The sequence below is a fragment of the Musa acuminata genome, unplaced genomic scaffold, assembly GCF_036884655.1.
Source record: "Musa acuminata AAA Group cultivar baxijiao unplaced genomic scaffold, Cavendish_Baxijiao_AAA HiC_scaffold_1136, whole genome shotgun sequence".
Taxonomy (NCBI): domain Eukaryota; kingdom Viridiplantae; phylum Streptophyta; class Magnoliopsida; order Zingiberales; family Musaceae; genus Musa; species Musa acuminata.
Genome location: NW_027021348.1, coordinates 477501 through 485000, shown reverse-complemented (window position 1 = coordinate 485000; position 7500 = coordinate 477501).

Genomic DNA, 7500 nt, shown 5'->3' with positions numbered 1-7500 from the left:
TGCTGCCTCTCGCTTCGCTCGCTGTCCGCCGCTCGCCGCTCGCTCGCGCAGCCAAAAATGGCCAGTTTTGGCCCGTTTTTGGGCCGTTTTGGCCAGTTTTTGGCCTGTTCTTGCGTCGCGCTGTCACGAACGGTCGTCGCGCACCCGCAACAACTCCGTTCAACGAACCGTTCGTCGCTCGCACCCGCATGTACAGCTGCTTGACAGCATGTTTTCTTATGGTTTTGGGTCATTTTGCTTGTAAATATGTAAGTTCGAACAAGCTGCAGCGTTGCAAAGCGACCGTTCACCAAACCGAGCAAAACAGCCCCAAAACAGCCCAAAACGGAGCCGTTTTCGCGTGCCGCGGGAGGTGAGCGGAGTGCTGCCTCCGCTCACCAAAATGTCAGCCAGCTCAGACCCCAGGAACCCCCCGGGTGGCACATGGCTGGATGGGGCTTCGGTTATATACCGGGCGTTGAACACTCTTTCGCAAGTTCGCACGTGACCTTTACGGGAACTTGGTGTTGCGTCCGGGACCAGGTGAGCGGCTGTTTGTGGGCTTGCAGCTGTTCGTTCATCCTTGAAAGCCTTGTTTTCCTCCCTCTCCCTCTTTTCTCTTGTGCACACAAGGTGTTCGACGATTTGCTTGTAAAGCTTCCCTTTTCGCGAGACTTCGGGACTTGTCCGTTGCTCGTTCTTTCGATCTAACTTTCTTTCTCTTTTACAGGTCCTTCGGGACCTGCGAGAGGTTACAAAGTGGCTGATCCTTGCGGAGCAAGATCGCAAGGGCAAAGCGCGACTTAGGCAACGCAAGCTAAGTTCGCGTCTTTGCAACGAGGGTGACCCGCGACTTAGGCAACGCAAGCTAAGTTCGCGTCTTCGGCCGCAAGGGTGCCTCACGCCTTAGGCAATTCCAGCTAAGGTCGTGACAGTGTGGTATCAGAGCGGGCAAGCTCTTCGATCGAACAGCGAACGAACTTCGCAACTTCGCCATGGCAAAGCATCGTGGCGAATCAAGCAAGACGGGGCAAGCCGGAACCTTGCCCCAAGCAGCCGCAGGTGGGCTGCATGTGCACACTCGCTCTCATGCTGTTGGAGCCGCTCACGAGGATCGCGGCAGCGAACAGGATGAGCGAGAAGTTGGCAACTCTCCGCGAGCGGAGGAAGCGCAATCTGGTGCGCTAACAGGAAAAAAGAGTCATAAGGAGAGACTCACGACGGCGGAAACCCGCCTAGATGTTCTGGAAGCGAGCATGGAGGAACTCTACCATGGCCAACAAAGACTTGTTGGGGTAGAGAGCTCGCAAGAGGAAGCGGAGTCCAGGATCGACAAGGTCGAGGCCCTAGTCGACCGACTGTCCGATGACACCAAGGACTCCGTGCAGCACTTGCAAGACGTTGTGGCGGAACTCACGGCGAAGGTGGCTATGCTCACAAGAATGCTAAATGCGGGAGGAGGCAACACCCGCGTTGCACCGCCACAAAACTTGAGGGCACCTGAGCCCCATGGATACGGAGGGGCCAGAGATGCCAAGGAGCTCGAGAACTTTCTGTTCGACATGGAGCAATACTTCCGAGCTACGAGGCCCGATTCTGAAGATACCAAAGTTTCAATAGCAACAATGTATCTGAATGGAGATGCGAAACTTTGGTGGCGAACTCGTTGGGAGGAGATCCAACAAGGTCGGTGTCGAGTCGACACATGGGAAGACTTGAAGCGGGAGTTGAGAACTCAGTTCCTACCGGAGAACACAGAGTTCGTCGCAAGAAGGAAGCTGAGACAACTCCGCCAAAGTACCACCATCCGAGACTATGTAAAGCAGTTTTCTGCACTGATGCTGGACATACAGGACATGTCCGAGAAGGACAAGTTGTTCAGCTTCCTTGATGGTCTGAAACCATGGGCTCAGCAAGAGCTGAATCGAAGGAATGTTACCGACGTGGTCGGGGCAATTGCAGCTGCAGAAAGGCTCACCGACTTCGTTTCCTCTGAAGACCCAGCGAGAAGGAAACAATCTTCAAGCAATCGCCCTCCAAAACATTCTCGAGGGAAAGATCTCGGGGGCGAACAGAAGAAGAAGAGCTCCCACAAAGGGCCGAACCCAAAAGGCAAGGCCTCAAAACCTGGAGGATGCTTCTTGTGCGGAGGACCGCACATGGTAAGGGAGTGCCCACAGAAGCAGGCACTCAACGCTTTGACAGCTTCCATCCACCCTCCCCGATCGGACAAGGGCAAAGCTGTTGCTCTTAGTTCGAGCAGCTCAGAATCCAGCAGCGACGAGGAGGAGTCGCAAGGACCCCGAATGGGAGCAATGCGTCTGTTGAACGCTATGCGGGGTCAAGTGGGGGAGAACACGAAGACGAAGGCACAAAAAGCAGGAAGCAGCGAACTAATGTATGTGGACATTAAGCTAAATGGCCAAACGACCCGTGCAATGGTGGACACGGGCGCTACCCACAACTTCATAGCCGATCGCGAAGCACAGCGACTTGGGTTGACATTGGAGAAGAGCCCAAGCCGAATGAAGGCGGTGAACTCGGAGGCCAGGCGAATCTCCGGGTTGGCGAAGGGTGTTCCTATCAAAATCGGGACTTGGAGCGGTAACACCAACATGATGGCCGTGCCACTGGACGACTTCCAAGTGATTCTTGGAATGGAGTTTATGCATGCGGCGAAGTTGGTGCCGATGCCGTTCTTAAACTCCCTATGTATGATGGGAGGCGATGACCCCTGCGTGGTTCCCGTCTCTCGGAGAGGAACCAAGGAGCCCCAACACATTTCGGCCTTACAATTGAAGAAAGGGGTGCGAAAGGGCGAACTGACATTCGTGGCTGCTATGAAGCTAGAGCCACTCAACGAAGAGGCCATTCAAGAACCTGCTGTAGTGGCGAACGTCTTGAAGGAGTTCGAAGACGTTATGCCACCCGAGTTGCCGAAGACTCTCCCACCACGCAGAGGCGTGGATCACAGTATCGAGCTAGAGCCAGGAGTGAAGCCTCCAGCGAGACCACCCTACCGCATGCCCCCGCCAGAGTTGGCCGAACTCAGGAAGCAGTTAGGTGAACTGCTAAGCGGTGGTCTCATCCGCAGCTCAAAAGCACCTTTCGGAGCTCCAGTTCTCTTCCAGAAGAAACAAGATGGGAGCCTCCGATTATGCGTCGACTATCGAGCCCTCAACAAAGTAACGGTGAAGAACAAGTATCCCATCCCGCTCATCGCGGACTTGTTCGACCAACTGGGCAAGGCCAAGTATTTCTCAAAACTCGACCTTCGGTCGGGGTATTGGCAGGTGCGCATTGCTGAAGGCGACGAAGCGAAGACTACCTGTGTGACCAGGTATGGAGCGTTTGAGTTCTTGGTGATGCCTTTCGGCTTAACCAACGCTCCGGCCACATTCTGTACTCTCATGAACCAACTATTCAAGGAGTATTTGGATAAGTTCGTGGTCGTCTACTTGGACGATATCGTCGTCTACAGCCAAACGCTCGAGGAGCACGTCAAGCACCTTCGGACGATTTTCAAGGTTCTCAGGGAGAACACTTTGTTCGTAAAAAGGGAGAAATGCTACTTTGCTCAAACTGAGATCCTATTCTTAGGGCATCGAATCGGTGGTGGCTCCATTCGGATGGACAAGTCGAAGGTGCAAGCAGTTGCGGAATGGCGAACACCAAAGAAGGTGCCAGAGTTGAGATCCTTCCTTGGATTCGTCAACTACTATCGACGCTTCATTTCAGGATATTCGAAGCGGGCAACCCCACTGACGGAGTTGCTAAAGAAGGAGCAGCCTTGGAAGTGGTCTGACAAATGTGAGATAGCATTCCAAGATCTGAAGGCTGCTGTTCTGGAAGAACCAGTACTCAAATTGCCAAACTATGGAGAGCCCTTTGAAGTCCATACCGATGCTTCGGACTGTGCTATCGGTGGAGTACTCATGCAAGAAGGTCATCCGGTGGCCTACGAGAGCCGCAAACTCAACGAGACCGAGAGGCGGTATCCAGTGCATGAGAAGGAGATGACAGCGGTGATCCACTGCCTACGAGTTTGGCGACACTACCTCCTCGGGTCGCGATTTGTGCTGAGGACAGACAACATCGCCCTGAGTTATTTCCAAACTCAGAAGAAGCTCTCCCCAAAGCAAGCACGGTGGCAGGACTTCCTGGCTGAATTTGATATGGCAATGGAATACAAGCCCGGGAAGGCGAATGTCGTGGCCGATGCGCTGAGTCGGAAGGTGGAGTGCGTGAATGCTGCACAACTGGAGGGCAGAGGCCAAACAAGTCAGTTACATTCCAACTTCCTTTCTCGAATCAGAGATGGACTGTATAGTGATCCCCAGGCAGTTATCCTGATGCAGCTCATCAAAGAAGGCAAGGCACGACGATTTTGGGTCCAGGAGGGACTTGTTTACACAAAAGGGAATAGAGTTTATGTTCCCCGAGTGGACAATTTAAGGCGTGAACTCTTGAAAGAGTGTCACGATTCCCTTTGGGCTGGACATCCCGGCATTCACAGAACATTGGCTCTCGTGGAGAGGGCCTTCTACTGGCCAAAGATGGGGATTGATGTGGAGGAGTATGTTCGAACATGCCTTACTTGCCAACAAGACAAGGTGGAGCAACGGAAGCCGGTGGGACTTTTGGAGCCGTTGCCTGTACCAGAAAGGCCATGGGAGAGCATTTCCTTAGACTTCATATCTAGCTTGCCGCCTGTAGGGGGACTTGGATCGATACTTGTGGTGGTCGATCGGTTTTCAAAGTATGCAACTTTCATTGCTGCTCCCCTACACTGTTCAGCTGAAGAGGCGGCCAGACTGATGATGAAGGGTGTAGTGAAGTATTGGGGAGTCCCACACAATATTGTTAGTGATCGAGACGCTCGGTTCCTGGGACGATTCTGGACCGAGCTATTCAAATTGTTGGGGTCAAAGTTATACTTCTCTACAAGCCTCCACCCCCAGACGGATGGTCAAACTGAAAGAATAAATTCGCTCTTAGAGCAGTATCTCCGGCACTACGTGAGTGCCAATCAACGAGATTGGGTGAAGCTGTTGGACATCGCCCAATTCTCCTACAACTTGCAGCGGAGCTCTGCATCCAACAAGAGCCCCTTCGAAATTATCACAGGACAACAACCGTCGACTCCGCACACTATGGCAATTGGTTATACTGGGAGTAGTCCATCAGCCTACCATTTCGCAAAGGAGTGGCATCGAAATGCCGATATTGCGCGGGCTTACTTGGAGAAGGCGGCAAAACGGATGAAGAAGTGGGCAGACTTGGGAAGGCGACCACAAGAGTTCAAAGTTGGCGATTTGGTGTTGGTAAAGCTCCAACCAGCATCACTCCAATTCTTCAGGAAAAGAGTCCACAAAGGATTGGTGCGTAAGTATGAAGGGCCCTTCCCAATTATCAGCAGAGTAGGCAATGTTTCTTACAAGTTGCAGCTGCCGGCGTGGTTCAAAATTCACAACGTTCTTCACGCCAGCAACCTGAAGGCCTACCATTCGGATCCGCAAGATGCTTCTCGAAGTATTCCAACTCGGCTACCTCCCATCACAGCCTCCTACGAGAAGCGAGTGGAAACCATTCTGGCGGATCGCAAGATAAAGCTACCCAACGGAGCGGAGCAGACAGAGTACTTGGTGAAGTGGCGAAAGCTTCCCCGAACTGAAGCCAGTTGGGAGCCTGAAGATGCCCTGCGACATGAAGAAGAAGTCATCAACAACTACCAACAAGCGTCGACGAGGGCGTCGACAGTTTAAGTGGGGGAGAATGTCACGAACGGTCGTCGCGCACCCGCAACAACTCCGTTCAACGAACCGTTCGTCGCTCGCACCCGCATGTACAGCTGCTTGACAGCATGTTTTCTTATGGTTTTGGGTCATTTTGCTTGTAAATATGTAAGTTCGAACAAGCTGCAGCGTTGCAAAGCGACCGTTCACCAAACCGAGCAAAACAGCCCCAAAACAGCCCAAAACGGAGCCGTTTTCGCGTGCCGCGGGAGGTGAGCGGAGTGCTGCCTCCGCTCACCAAAATGTCAGCCAGCTCAGACCCCAGGAACCCCCCGGGTGGCACATGGCTGGATGGGGCTTCGGTTATATACCGGGCGTTGAACACTCTTTCGCAAGTTCGCACGTGACCTTTACGGGAACTTGGTGTTGCGTCCGGGACCAGGTGAGCGGCTGTTTGTGGGCTTGCAGCTGTTCGTTCATCCGTGAAAGCCTTGTTTTCCTCCCTCTCCCTCTTTTCTCTTGTGCACACAAGGTGTTCGACGATTTGCTTGTAAAGCTTCCCTTTTCGCGAGACTTCGGGACTTGTCCGTTGCTCGTTCTTTCGATCTAACTTTCTTTCTCTTTTACAGGTCCTTCGGGACCTGCGAGAGGTTACAAAGTGGCTGATCCTTGCGGAGCAAGATCGCAAGGGCAAAGCGCGACTTAGGCAACGCAAGCTAAGTTCGCGTCTTTGCAACGAGGGTGACCCGCGACTTAGGCAACGCAAGCTAAGTTCGCGTCTTCGGCCGCAAGGGTGCCTCACGCCTTAGGCAATTCCAGCTAAGGTCGTGACAGCGCGGTGACCGTCGTGAGCGGAGCAAAATGTCAGCCATCTCAGCACCCTGGAACCCCCCGGGTGGCACAGGGCTGGATGGGGCTTTCGTATAGCAGGGACGGTGCTGCCTCTCGCTTCGCTCGCTGTTCGCCGCTCGCCGCTCGCTCGCGCAGCCAAAAATGGCCAGTTTTGGCCCGTTTTGGCCAGTTTTTGGCCTGTTTTTGCGTTGCGCGGTGACCATCTTGAGCGGAGCAAAATGTCAGCCATCTCAGCACCCTGGAACCCCCCGGGTGGCACAGGGCTGGATGGGGCTTTCGTATAGCAGGGACGGTGATGCCTCTCGCTTCGCTCGCTGTCCGCCGCTCGCTGCTCGCTCGCGCAGCCAAAAATGGCCAGTTTTGGCCCGTTTTTGGGCCGTTTTGGCCTGTTTTTGGGCTGTTCTTGCGTCGCGCGGTGACCGTCGTGAGCGGAGCAAAATGTCAGCCATCTCAGCACCCTGGAACCCCCCGGGTGGCACAGGGCTGGATGGGGCTTTCGTATAGCAGGGACGGTGCTGCCTCTCGCTTAGCTCGCTGTCCGCCGCTCGCCGCTCGCTCGCGCAGCCAAAAATGGCCAGTTTTGTCCCGTTTTTGGGCCGTTTTGGCCTGTTTTTGGGCTGTTCTTGCGTCGCGCGGTGACCGTCGTGAGCGGAGCAAAATGTCAGCCATCTCAGCACCCTGGAACCCCCCGGGTGGCACAGGGCTGGATGGGGCTTTCGTATAGCAGGGATGGTGCTGCCTCTCGCTTCGCTCGTTGTCCGCCGCTCGCCGCTCGCTCGCGCAGCCAAAAATGGCCAGTTTTGGCCCGTTTTTGGGCCGTTTTGGCCAGTTTTTGGCCTGTTCTTGCGTCGCGCGGTGACCGTCGTGAGCGGAGCAAAATGTCAGCCATCTCAGCACCCTGGAACCCCCTGGGTGGCACAGGGCTGGATGGGGC